Genomic DNA, 14,719 nt, shown 5'->3' with positions numbered 1-14,719 from the left:
ATCATTGACCTAGATAGAAAATATTTAAAAAATCTAATTTGGGTATGTATGTTTTAATGGTGTTAGGGTATAGACCCAGAAGAATCCCTAGTCTTCAGCTACTTGGGTCAATCGTGTTACTATCTTGGAGTGTTTTACTACTAAATTGATGACAGGAATAGATTGAGGAACTTAAAGAGCAAGAGATGACCTTTGATTAGACAAAAAAATATATTGAGCAGGAACTTCTTTGATTTTCCAGTCACGGAAAGTTTGGACTAGGTCTATTGGCCTTTGTAGCCTCTCATATTGCTTCAGAAGAGCTTCCATTGCTTAGAAAAACCTCTAGGACAAAATTGACTTTAGAAAAGAAATACTTTAGTAATCAATGAAGCCTTTCTTTAATTCACAATCACTTACCACTAGGAAAACCCTTGACTCTCCCAATAACAATTACAGCTCCTGTGCATGCGCCAAAACCCTTTTTAATTTTAACATGTTAAGCTTGTGTTGGTCAAAATTTTTACCAACACAGGCATGGATCTAGAAAAACATATTTCCTTCCATATTCTAACCAATCTAAAACATTTTAACAGATGGTCAAAAATTTTGGTCTAAAAATGGGGTCAAATGTATTAGTGGGGCGTGTGTTGTGAAGACACAAAAAATAGGATAGTGGGAAAAAAAGTGTGTTCTCCTCCTTTACCACCTTAGAATGGGATTTTAGAGTCATATATGGATACATATATAAACTTCCATTTTTTTGATACTTAAGAACTAGCTAGAAGCAATGTGATGAATGAAAGCATATATCAAGGTTTTTCTTTAGGTGATACAAAAAAGGATCCTTGAGAGATGGGAAAAAATAAGAGATGTCCCTTGACATTAGGAATTCAATGGAAAGTTCTTAAGAAGGGTATTCAAGATTAAATTCCTAAAGTGGGTAGGTAGAAGGATCAAAAGAAGGTAAAATTGATGGGGGAGACTCTGATAAAGTCTAAGGCATTGAAGACTATTGACTCCCATTTGTCACCATCTTTAAACATATAATACTCTTATGGAAACTAATGGGTTTGAATAGGACCCCTAGACAAATGGATATCCATGAGTTGATTCAATTTCATTCTCTTAATGTAGTTTTTATCTAGGAGACTTAGTTGTCTGTAGAAATTATGTAAAATGTGGGCATTAGGTTTGGGGCAGGGGACAATGTCAGTGTATATGAGTGCAGGGTACATTTATAAAATTATTCCTATATGGTGGGCTTCGAGTAGCCATTATATATATATGGAATCTACTGTACACTTAGATTCTAGTCAAATCAACCTTTTGTAAAATGTTTAGGCTCCTAGAAACCTATCAGGGAAGGCTAAACTATGGCAATATATTAGACCAGTAAGGTCTTTGACCTCTATCTTCCTTTTATTATTGGAGCATATTTTATTTCTTTTATTAGCTTGAGTTAAAAAAGGGTGGTTTTGGCAGTTTGTAGTTTTCTTCCAACCTCCTTAGGGATAATATAGATTTTAAGAGATTAGCTGATACCAAGTCTTCCTATGGTTTATTTGAAGAGGATATTTTAAAATAGATAGATAGATTTCTTGTTACTTATTTTTTGGTGGTTGACAATTAGAAAACCAATTATGAAATAATTGATTAGAGAGGTTCAAATCATTGGCCCAAAAAATTTTCAACTTCTACTTTTGAAATAACATAAAAAATCCCTCATTTAAATATTAACTCATGTTTATGATTGGTGGACAAGGAAAAGTCATGTTTGGGACAACTACGTTCTCTTTTTCTACAAGGTTAAAATTTGTGAAGCACATGCTAAAGAGATTGTATAGACAACATTTTGGGAATGTCGTCACATATAAGGTTAATTCTTTCTCTCTCCTTCATGATATCACTCTTAGTATTAGAGTGCTTGGATTAACTGTGATTTTTTTTCATTTTGAGGTAGAAGATGCTAAGGATCTCAAGGACTGGGAAATTTGGAAAGAAATATCTTTGAAACGAAAATCTTGTATTGAATGGCTTAGAGAGCAGGGCATAAGCACTTTCTTTTTTGCAACTTAGTTAAGGTTAGGAGATTGAGAAAATTTTCATTTCTTCACTTCAATCCTTGAAGGGTCATAATTTATCTTCTTTTAATAATATTTTGAAGGAGATTATGCATTACTTACCAAATCTATTTATTGAAGATAATCATTGAGCAAGTATAGAGTAGGAGTGAATTCTTGATTGTACACCTTCCATGGTTGCTAATGTCATGAACATTTTTCTCATGAAACCCATCACTTTAGAGGAGCTTACAGGAATTTATTTTTAGTGAAGAAAGGTAAGGCCCTTGAATATATAGTTTATTGATTGAGTTTTATCAAGATTTTTTTGATACTGCTACAAGGATCTCCTAGAGGTGGTGGAGGAGTCCCAAAGAAATAAGATGCTGAAAGATTTGAATTCTATATACTTGGCTCACTCTAAAAAATGAAGGGGCTTACTCTTTAAACCTCTTTAGAATAATTTATCTCTATAATATTTAGTATAAAATGATTACTAGATTGGTAGCTAAGAGACTCAAGCCTTGCCTTCGATCTTTAATTTATGAGTGGAGAATATTTTTTGGTCAGAAGATAGATCTTGGATGGAATTTTTGTTTCTATTGGTTATATTCACTCTATACATTTTTATAATGAGAAATACATGTTTATGAAGTTGGATATGGCCAAGGATTATGATAGAGTCAGGTGGTCCTTCTTGATGAAGATGTTAAAATCTTTTTGATTTGGATTAAAATTGGATTGAATGGATCATGAGATCCATTACCAAAATGTCTTATTATGTTATCATTAATAGTGAGTCTTATGATCTTATTAGGGATTCTCATGGTATTTTGTAGGGAGATCCTCTTTTATTATTCTCTTCACTTTAATGGATGAGGTATTGGGAAGATTCATCAAGGCCAAAGTGAGTCAAGGGTTGATTTAGGGTTGGAGTTGGAATGGTAGTATTCCTTGCTTCTCTCGCTTATAATAAGTTGATGATGTACAACTCTTATTGGATTGGATAGAGTTAAAAAGGTAGATAATTTTAGTTAGGTTTTGAACTTTACTTGGAAAGTTATAGACAATGAGTTAATGAAGATAAATCATCCATACTTTTCTTTCATTCTCCCAAGACTATACAAATCAAAATTTCAAGAATTTTACAATTCTAGATAGGGGCATTGCTGTTAGTTTTTTCTCTGTACCTATAGTTTTTGGGTTCTCTACCGATAAGGTCCTAAAAGGAGGTTTTAGATAATTTTCACATAAAGGTTTTCCACTAGACCTATCGTTAAGAAGTAAAATTCACACACAACTGGGGTGGGAGGTGAATTAATTATGATAAATTAATCTTAAACACAAAATTAAATCTCAAGTTCAACAATTGAAATAATTATGGTAACATGAGAAAATCATACGCTTGTAACACAATGATCAATTGACTAAGGAATCCTTTGATTATAGGGAAGTACCCAGTGGAGATGGTACCCATACTTGATATTATACTAATATATAAGATCCTTGTGAAAGGATGTGACCTTGTTAGGAGCCAACTACAATGAATGTAATACAATAGACATTGTTAGAGTACATATCCCTATTAGGAGACCTTGAACCCTTGTTAGAAGGTTAAAACCATATTAAAGGTTGATAAAGAAATAAATAGACTTACTGCCTAAATGCTTCAACAACTCTAAAGATAGATATTCAAGATAACAATATTCCAAATAAATAAACTAAATGATTTGCAACTTACTTGCCAAAATAGTTCCTTTAAAGCTCAAATAAATGAACCAACTTAATAATTTCTCTTCTCTGAAAAACATGAAATCTTTCATCCACTAACCATATACATGATGTTGGAAATGATTGAAATAATCATGAATGAAGAATAATGGAACTGGTAAGAATTTTTTCAATCATTGTTTTGTCATTGATGTCAAACTTGCTACTTTTAGGAATGACAATTGCTTAAGTGATCAAAATACTATAAATTGGTTGATTGTCAAGAAGGTGGAAATCAATAAGATGTAACTAGAGTACCTAGAGAAAGGTTGAAGTTATGATGCTATAATGAAGTATAAAGATCAGCTAAGCCATTGATGAAATAGTGTATTGATGACATACTCTAAGAGGTTGGACACACTAAGACACATCAAAGATGTAAGGTTTAACTAAGTCATTTGTAAAGCCTAACTAAGTTCATTGGAGAGAGCCAAGCAAGCTAGTTAGAGCTGAACATATTCTTAGTTGAAGCTAAGAAAGTTCAACTTTAGTGTGTGTCAAGTGATCTTCAGGTGCGGAGCAGCCTTCAGGTTCCAAGTGAAGATCAAGTGCTGATTGATCTTCAAGTGCCGAGCAGCCTACAGCTGCCGAGTGAAGATCAAGTGCTGAGTGATCTTCAAGTGTTGAGTAATTCTTCAAGTGCCGAGAAAAGAAAAAATGCTATAGGTGTCGAGTGCCAGTAAAATAACAGTAGTAGCCGAGTAACATAGAAGGAGTCAAGCATCAGTAAACCAATGATGCCGAGCTACTACATTATTTGTTAAGTCAAATATTCATTAGGTCAGCAGTGATAAATTTGTTACATCAAATTTTGTGAATCAGTTGGATGATGATTAGATGTCACAAAACTTTAGGTAAACCATGCAAACCAATTTCAAGGTGAATGTTAATGGATTTATCATGAAGTTTCTAGAAGAAGCAATTTGGAGGGAAAACAATACCATTTTTTCAAGATCAAATCAAGATTTGAGCAGGAAATGAAGAACATAACTTATTTATAAGGAGTTATAGGTCAGAGATCAAGTGTGTATGCATGAGAGGGAGTTGGTCATAAGTATGGTCATGCAAAGAAGCCAAGGAGTGTAAGTACAAAGCATCAAGACTCTAAGTTGATCAAGTGATCATGGAATTCATTGGCATAATGAGTGGAAGAACTCAAGGAGACAGATCTTGAAGGGTGATCAAGCTGTCAGCATTGCAAGGGAGGAAAGCGAAGCAAAGAAAATAACTGAAGAGTGATATGAAATCTACAAGATTAGAGTTGTAATCTGTACCAGGTCAAAACCCTTCTAACACTCTCTTACCATTGTATTAGATATTGAGATCCTACATTGCTAGGTTAGCTTAATAGCTAGGTGGATAAGCCTCAGGAAAAGGATAAAGAGATCCCCAGGAGAAGGATAAAGAGATCCTTAGGAGAAGGATAAGAGATTCTTAGGAGGAGGATATGAGATCCTTAGAGAGGGATGAAAGATTCTTTTGAAAAGGTGACTGTAAATCCCATGGACTTGGGTGAGCCTAACAACTCTATGTAAATCCTTTAACAGGGTGACATTCTAAGTTGAATGTTCTTAAATCCTTTAACAGGGTCACATCTGATAGTGTGTAAAGCCTTTAACAGGGCAGATCATCAGAAGTGGTTGAAATCAATTACGCGGTTATTTTGTGGGTGTCATCCCCACCCCAGTTTTACATTCTTATTCCTGGAGGGTTTCTAGGTCACCAAAATCCTTAGTGTTATGGTGTGTTGCATGTTTTCCTTTCATGGTTGTTTAATGTTTAATTGCATGCATGATAATTTCAGTTATGTACCATTAAGGATTAGAAGAAAAAGTTGTATTGGATATCATTGGACTTTGAATAACTAATTCACCCCCCTCTCAGTTATTTTAAAGAATTCTAACACATGATACCATGATGATTCCCAACCAAGGAAAAAAAATTTCCTTTATACCGTCACAAATGATTAATTAGGTTGATTTGTGAAAGATTCCCTTATGTACAATTAACTAAATTAACTACATAGGACCATGCCAAGGAATACACATGTTCATAATAGTCATTAGAAATATTAAAATATGGTTCCCACAGATTACAAATGTTACATTTTACAATGAAAAAATAAAGTCTTCCTCAAAACTATTGATTACCTATAAAATATACTCGAAGTTACACAATAGCGACCTTTCCAAAATAATCCCCAAGCCTTAATATCACAAACACAACTATATGAACAAGTCTTCTACCATGATCCAAAATCTCTAACATTAATTTTACCTCACCAATAAGATACAAAAATTATGCTACCAACTATCTTTGACATTAATTACTATAAATTGGTCTACTAGAAGTCTTCACCATACATACTATAACTCATTTATAATTCAACATAAGATCCAACTTTTTTTCTTCTCTAGCTTAGTATTTTTCCAAGAACCTCAAATACATAAGTTTATTTCGGTACTGAACATAATTTGATTAATTTTTTAAAAAAATGTACATGTAACACACTCAAAATTTATCAAATATATAACCATTAGAAATTACATCTCGAGTACTTATGTCATAGAAATAGGCTTGTCTTAATGTTCCATTTAAGCTCTCTAATTAAGCCTCGAAGCTATGAAAAATTCAACATTTTAATTGGTGTGAAGGAGACTCCATTGCATGTATGATTGAGGAGTAGAGAGATTATATCAAATATTTGTTTGATCTTAGATGCTTTCATCTAAACTATTTTAAGGAATTCCCTTAAGTAAGACCTCAGAATAATTAAACTAACATATTTTCTTAATTTAAAAACTATTACTTTGGCACATATTAGCATGTCCAAAAAAGTGTAACCCACTACTCTCTCTCTCTCTCTCTCTCTCTCTCTCTCTCTCTCTCTCTCTCTCTCTCTCTCTCTCTCTCTCTCTCTCCCTCCCTTCCTATTATGAAAAATACAAATTCTATTTAGGATATGTCTCAAGGAGAAGTTTCAATATTTGATATAATAAAGATGTGCACGAATTCTATAAATTATTGAAATGGTGTAGCAAAAAAAAAGAACATAAAGCTCTTCATAATCTATACATACTATGAATAATTAAAAATTCATTTAAGTTATTCAAGATGCATATGCATTTTGAAATTTTTTGGGCCCACTTTTACCAAGGCATAACTTGAGCTAAATATTCCAAATTTTAAATAGCATGTATAGTTTATTGAAAACTTGTGTTATCCCACCATTTGGCCACTTTTTTGACCTACTAATTAGTTCACTTATTTATATAATTAGGGTATTTACTTAACAATATTAGTCACACATTTTTATAGGGTATGTAAAACTATTTACATTATTCAATTGTGAAAACATTTTCTTCTCCATCACATGGAGTTCTATGCTCCCTATATTCTAGAGAATAATATTATTCTTTAGCATATTAAACTATTTTGATTTTTTTTCCTTAAGGATCCTTGTAGTCATTAAAAGGTTATTTTTGGTTAATTTGTAATTTTAATGACCATTTTTTAATAATTAATACATTCGAAGAGTAATTTACCATTATATTTTCTAGCACCCTTTTTAGCTATTTCTTAATTTTTTTTCTTCTTCCTCATTATGGACATTGTTTGGTTGAATATGTTAAGCATGAATGCTTGATGATGTTATATGGGGAGATTTTTAATATGTCAAGGAGATGATTGAGTACTTATGTGTTGCATTGATGACAGTGTCTATCACTGATGTCAATATATAAGTTTTCTAGATAGTTTAGAGCTAGAGTTACAAAGGACATTTTGTTTGGAGAGGTTTGCGGTTAGCAAGATATATTATGTGCACTTAAACCTATATATTCAGGAACCTATCTCGATCCTATGTCTATGTTTGTGCAAAATGTTATGAATATTTGGGTGAGTTATAGAAAACTTTATGGAAACTATTCTTATATAGAGTTTCTAGTTGACAATTTATGGTATTTGCATTGTATCTTTTTGGTGAGGATGAGGATTGTTTAGTGCATATGAATTATGGTTGAAGAAATAGTCAAGATTTTATTGTTACTGTGAAAAAATTACATTTTCATTCTATGAGGATTTGTGATGACTATTTAGCATTTGGCTTCTAGGAGACTCACTATTATTAAAATCTTAATGGGACGTGTTAGTTGTAACATAATATGTATTATCATATCTTAATATATTTCAGTACTATTTATTGTAAATTGAGAAAGCCTCAAGGTCAACTCAATACTTTTTTAGGACTTGGTATAAACAAAAGTTTGTTTCCTTTTGGTAAATCATTAGTGAGGTCATATTGTTAGTTATGCAAGATTATTTGTTAATTTTTTTTATTAGAGAAGAGATTGATCTTGAGGATGTATTGTGAGCTTCAAAGAAATTATATTAGTAAAGAAGTTGTTGTTTAGTCATTTTAGAACTTGGATTCTTGAAGATTGTTTAACAAAGATAGTTTGAGGCAATTGTTGGGATAAGGTGACTCAGCCTTACCATTATTTATTGTTTTATTTGTGCTTTCATAGAAAGTTACTAAATGAAGCTAGATTCTTCCACAAGAAAAGACTTGGAGTAGAAAATAGAAAGCTTATTTTTTTGGTGATTTATTCTCTTATTCTTTGTTTTTTATGCAAGGGTTGTGCTTAAGGAAGTTTCTAAAATAAATTGTAGATGTGTTAGATGTAGATGCTTTAGATATTGTTTTCTCTTGTATGAAAGCTCTATGAGTACATTGCATTGTAGAGAATTATGAGAGTGAGAGCATTGTTATGGTGCCAAAATTATTTTGGATTTGATACCACACCTAAATACTCTTGGAGAGTTGTGGCTCTATAGATTGCATTATAACTGTTGTTTCTAATAATACAATTTACTCTGGCTTTGGAGTGGTGGGTTTTTTCCCAAGAAGGGTTTTCTACATATATCTTGTGTTTTATGGTTATGAATTGAATATTTCTATATGTATTTATTTAGCTTGCAATGGTTTAAGGTTTTGTGAGATAAATTTTAGCATCATCTCTCCTACTAGATTTAGAATTTGGAAGTGTTTTCGCACTTAGGCTTCCTTTCATTTGGTATTAGATCTTAGCCAACTTTGTTATTGTTGTTAGGTAGATAAGTTTTTTGTGCTGATCTAGTTTCAATGAGAGTTTTGCAGAAGTTTTTTCATAATCCTATTGCAAGTTAGATATGGAAAGCACATCTAGTAGAGTAGAGATGGATAATTTCAATGGCAACAATTTTGAGTTGTGGAAACTTAAATTGGAGGACATGCTTGTAGATAGAGATCTATGGGATGTGATTTCTTTAAAAAAAACCTCCAAATACATTGCAAGAAGATTGGGATAAGGTGGATAGAAAATCCAAGGATTTGATAAGACTTTGTTTGGCTAATTTTGTACTCCTAAATATTCATAGAAAGAAGACTATAGCTAGCCTTTGGAAAAATCTTGGTGATATTTATAAGGAAAATCCAAAGTAAATAAGTTATTCTTGAGAAAGAAGTTGTGTTCTTTGAGAATGGATGAAGGAGGTTTCATTGTTGATCACTTGAATGCATTTAATATGCTGATTGCTAAGTTAAATTATGTTGGTGATAAGATTGACGATCAGGATAAATGCATGCTTATGTTATGTTCTTTTCTAGATTCATGGGATCACCTCATTATGGCTATTGGAAGAACAACAATCACTTTCAAATTGATGGATGTGGTTGGTTCATTGTTATTTGAAGAGATGTGAAGAGAGTCTTCTGAGATGGCGAAGGAGGCCCTTTTTACTTGTGGTAGAACAATAGAGAAAATGAAGAAAAAGGACAAGAGGGGAAAATCCAAGTCTCTTGGTCAGAAATCTAAGGAAAAATGTTGGAACTATGGCAAACTTGGTCATCTTCAAAGGGACTTCAAAGAGTAGAAGAAAAAGAAAGGTAAAAAGGATTTCTCTAATCCTGATAATGATAAATCTTCTCAAGATGTTGTAGATTCTTTTTTTGTAGCCTTGGCAACACATACATCACAAGATGTATGGTTGATAGATTCAGGTGCTTCTTTCCACATGACATCTGACAAAGATTAGTTCTTAAAGTATGAAGAGTTTGATGGTGGAAAGGTGTATCTGGGTGATAACTCTCACCTAAATATTGTTGGTCATTGTAGAGTCAAGATTAGATTCCTTGATGGTAGAGTAAACAGGATTGATGGTGTACTACATATCCCTAGTTTACCAAGAAACCTACTTTCAGTCAACAAGGTTGGTGATGTGGGTGTGCAGATAGTTTTCTTGAGTGATGGATGCAAGATGAAAAGAGGTTCTATGGTGCTTTCTAAGGCTATTAGGATGGGAACCTTGTATAGGATGAATGCATGCATGATTTAGTGCAATAGCACTTTTGTGAAGTCTAAGAAAATGGCTTTAGATTCTTTATCCTCACTAGAAGATCAAGAAACAAAGAAGACAATTATTTCTACATCTGATGGTCATGCTTTCTGGGTACCTAAGGGTGCTAATACTTTAGAGATGAAGCTCCCTGGTGAGAAGAGAATGCTATGGTACCAAAGACTTGGTCATATTAGTGAGAAGGGTCTTAGAGCCCTGAAAAATAAGAACCTTGTTGAAGGCCTTGATGATTGTAATATGGAGTTTGACTTCTATGAACATTGTATTTAAGGTAAAAAAATACCATGTTTCCTTTTATTCTAGTTCTCATAAGTCTTTTGGGGTTTTGGATTATATTCATTTAGATGTGTTTGATCTAGTTAATGTTCCTTTGATATCTAGATCATTGTATTTTGTCTCATTCATAGATGATTATAGTAGAAGGACATTTGTGTATTTCCTTAGAAGTAAATCTAAAGTTTTTAGTAAGCTCAAGGAATTTAAATCCTTGATTGAAAATCAGACTGGTAGAAAAATTATGTGTTTGAGGATTGATAATTGTGGTGAGTTTTGTTCAGTAGAATTTAATAGGCCCTATAAGGATCATGGAATCGAGAGACATAAGGTAGCTCCATACACTCTAGAGAAAAATGGAGTTGTAGAGAGGATGAGTAGAATGTTGATGGAGAGGGCTAGGAGTATGTTGAGTTGTGCTAGTCTTGAACAAAAGTTTTGGGCTGAAGTTGTAGTCATTGTGTGTTATTTAATTAATAGGTCACCTAATTCAACACTTGTTGAGAAGACACCCATGGAAGCATGGTCTAACAAGAAGTCCTCTCTTAGACATCTTAGAGTCTTTGGTTGTGAGGCATATTCTCATGTACCAAGCGTAAAAAGATCAAAGTTGGAGAACAAGGAAGATAAGTGTATCTCCATTGGCTATGGCATCAGTGTGAAAGGTTACAAGCTTTGGGACCTAGTTGCAGAGAAGGTTCTATATAGAAGAAATATTATATTTCATAAGCTGAAACCTTCCACACTTGAGTTGCAACCAGAGAAGGAAGAGAAATAGAAAAAGGAAGTAGTTCATTTTATGACTACCTTTAAGGAAGAAGAACTGCTAGCTCCTGATAGACTTGAGAATGAGGAGAGCTTAAGAAGCTTTGAAAGTTTTGAAGAAGAGAAAGAACCTGAACCTCAAACCTTGAGGAGGTCTACTCATGATAGACAATGAGTTGATAGATTTAGTTATTCACCTAAGAGGTTTGGATATTCTTTGTTGGATTCTATTTGCATATTTTCTTTGATTTCTAACATTGATGAGATTAGGACTATTAGAGAGGCCATGAGTATCAATGATGTAGATTCCTATATAGAAGCCATGAATGAAGAGATGACAACATTGAAGAAGAATACTATATGGGATTTGGTACCTTTGGCTGAAGGATGGAAACTTGTTGGATGTAAATAGGTGTTCAAGAAGAAAGTGGATCCAGATGGTAGTTTGAAAAGTATAAGGCACAGTTGGTTGTGAAGGGCTACTCACAGGTGCAGGGAATTTATTATGGTGAAATATTCTCTACTATAGGAAAGTCGACCTTCATTTAATTATTGTTATCACTTGCAACAACTTATGATTTTGAAGTTGAGAAAATGGATGTGAAGACAATGTTTCTTCATGGTAATTTGAAGGAGGAAATTTATATGTCATAGCCAGAGCACTTTGTTGAAAAAGGTCAAGAAAATATTGTTTTTAAGTTGAAGAAATCTCTATATGGTTTGAAGCAGTCTCCTAGAATATGGTATAAAAATTTTGACACCTATGTGTTGTCCTTGGGATTTTTGAGATCTAAATCTGACCATTGTGTGTATTATAAATTTGAAAATGGTCACATTTTTATCATAGTCTTGTATGTGGATGATGCATGTTTTTTATTAGGAATGCTAAAAGAATGATTTCAGATTTGAAGTCTCAGTTAGCAACATAGTTTGAGATGAAAGATCTAGGTGTAGCTAGATGTATTATTGGGATTGAGATCATTAGAGATAGAGCTAGCAAAGAGCTTTGGATGAGCCAGAGGAAGTATGTTAACTCTATGTTGGAGAAATTCAGCATTACAAACTGCATTAGTTGTCCTAATGTTACATGGAACAAAGCTATCCAATGTGGATTAACCAAAATCCCCTATAGAGATGGAGGACATGTCTCAAATACCTTATGAAAGTGTTGTTGGCAACTTGATGTTTGCAATGGCTTGTATAAGACCAAACATTTCCCAAGTAGTGGGAGTCTTTAATTGATATATGGCTAATCCTAGAAGGGTACATTGGGATGCAATTAAGAGTGTTTAGATATTTAAGAGACACATCCAAGTATTTCTTGTGTTTTCATGGTAACTCTTTTGTATCTCAACATTCTATTTGCATTTGTAGATATGTGGATTTAGATTGGGTAGGTGACATTTACAGCAAAAAATCCAATGGATATGTTTTCATGATGTTTGGTGGTGCAATTACTTGGATGAGTAAGTGATAGGCTATAGCTTATTTTTCCACTATAGAAGTAGAGTACATGGCAGCTACTCATGCTTCTAAAGAGACCATTTGGCTTAAGATATTGTGTTCTAATATTAGTTTTGATGCAAGATAGATTACTATCTATTTAGCAAAGAATTCTACTTTCCATGCCAGGAAAAATCATATTGATGTAGAGTACCATTTTGTTCATGATATTATGGAAGATGGAAAGGTAAAGTTAGAAAAGGTGACAATTTTGGAGAATGTTGTGGATGCATTAACAATGCTAGTGAACATTGAGAAGTTCAGATGGTGTGTTGGTTCTATGGGTCGTGGGGCATGTGCTGTGATACAGTAATTCCAGTAAGGTCTTTATCAAGTGGGAGATTTTTGAGATAAGGTGAGTCAACCTTACCATAATTTATTGTTTTATTTGTGCTTTCATGGAAAGTTTCTAAATAAAGATGGATTCTTCCATTAGAAAAGACTTGGAGTAGAAAAATGGAAAGCTTCTATTTTTTGGTGATTTAATCTCTTATGCTTTGTTTTTTATGTAAGGGTTGTGCATAAGGAAGTTTTAAAGATAAATTGTATAGATGCATTAAATGTAGATGCTTTAGAAATTGTTTCCCCTTGTATGGAAGCTCTATAAGTACAAGGCATTGTGGTAGAGAATTATAAGAGTGAAAGAATTCTTATGCTACCAAAATTATTCTGGATTTGATATCACAAGTAAATACTCTTGGAGAGTCGTGGCTCTGTAGATTGTATTATAACTGTTGTTGCTGATAATATAGTTGAGTTTGGCTTTGGAGTGGTGCATTTTTTCATGAGAAGGGTTTCCCATGTATATCTTGTGTTTTGTATTTATGCATTGAATATTTATGTATGTATTTGTTTAGGTTGCAATAGTTTAAGGTTTTCTGAGATAAATTTCAGCATCATCTCTCCTGCTATATTTAGCATTTGGAAGCTTTTCCACACTTAGGCTTCCTTTCAACTATTTGAATAGTGGGTTCAATTATTCTCCTTTCAACTCCTAATAGGGTTAGAATCTCCTGATAGGGATTCAAAGTCTCCTAATAGGGAATCATATATACTGGTTGTATTTCATTGGCCCTAATAGAGTCTATCCTTTCACAAGGAACTTTTATATTAGAACATTATCTTGTGGGCATCATTCCCATCGGGGTTCACCCTTTGATCAATAGTTTCCCTAGTTAACATATTTGGTGTTATCATGCATGGTTATCTTTCTATAGTTTTTGTATCTATTTTTGACATTTTTTTAGAATCAATCTAAAAAATGGATATCGAGGGAGCTTCTTTGGGCACGTAATGGTACTAGCTATCCAAGTATAGGGAAAAAATGTTAAATTGGATTAAATAAGCTCTTATTTGTGATATACGAGATATGTACAACCTCTAGTGATATTCTCTTGGCATTATCCCTTTCAAAAAATTCAATGACAAGACAAATCCATCATTGACCAACCTATATTCGAGGATTTTGAAGGAAAGCTTTTTCTTCACGAGTTGGGGGTAGACTATGTATGGCCATGCATTTGCATCATGCATAGTCTCTCTCTTAACCAAGCTAGGATAATTTGTTGGCCTTGTGACTAGGAGGTACATAACAAAGGAGGTCATGAAGAAATGTGAGTCATTCTTCACTAAAATGAGTTGCTCATCCAAGTTGTCACTAAGGATTATAGCCAGATTAAATGACATCTTTCCTATCCTCGTGGTCTCTCTAAAATTTACCATCCATTTTTCCAGGAAACTTGTTGTCAGGAGGCCCATGGCTCTACTCAAAAGGACTATGGAGTAGCCAATGTCATCTGTCATGTATCGTCGGGTCATGTCGAACTTCCCACCTATCTAATTCAATGGTGACCTATCAATGAGATACTTAGCCTATACTAGGTCCTTTGCTTCTGAATCATTCTCTCTATACCATATGTCTAAAATGTTACAAGTGATCTTCAAATATTGATCTATCCTTGGTAGATGGA

At 33.3% G+C, this 14,719-nt stretch overlaps 1 pseudogene; it reads right to left on the bottom strand.

The window, feature by feature from the left end:
• Positions 1-309, bottom strand: part of LOC149550274 (oxoglutarate-dependent flavonoid 7-O-demethylase 1-like) — a 97,536-nt pseudogene extending 97,227 nt beyond the window's left edge.
• Positions 310-14,719: the final 14,410 nt, after the last annotated feature.

Source organism: Cupressus sempervirens, chromosome 7 (assembly GCF_028749045.1).
Source record: "Cupressus sempervirens isolate cs-2001-9-10 chromosome 7, ASM2874904v1, whole genome shotgun sequence".
Lineage (NCBI taxonomy): Eukaryota > Viridiplantae > Streptophyta > Pinopsida > Cupressales > Cupressaceae > Cupressus > Cupressus sempervirens.
Note: the sequence above shows the minus strand (reverse complement) of the source record. Positions and strands in the feature narration are given on the sequence as shown.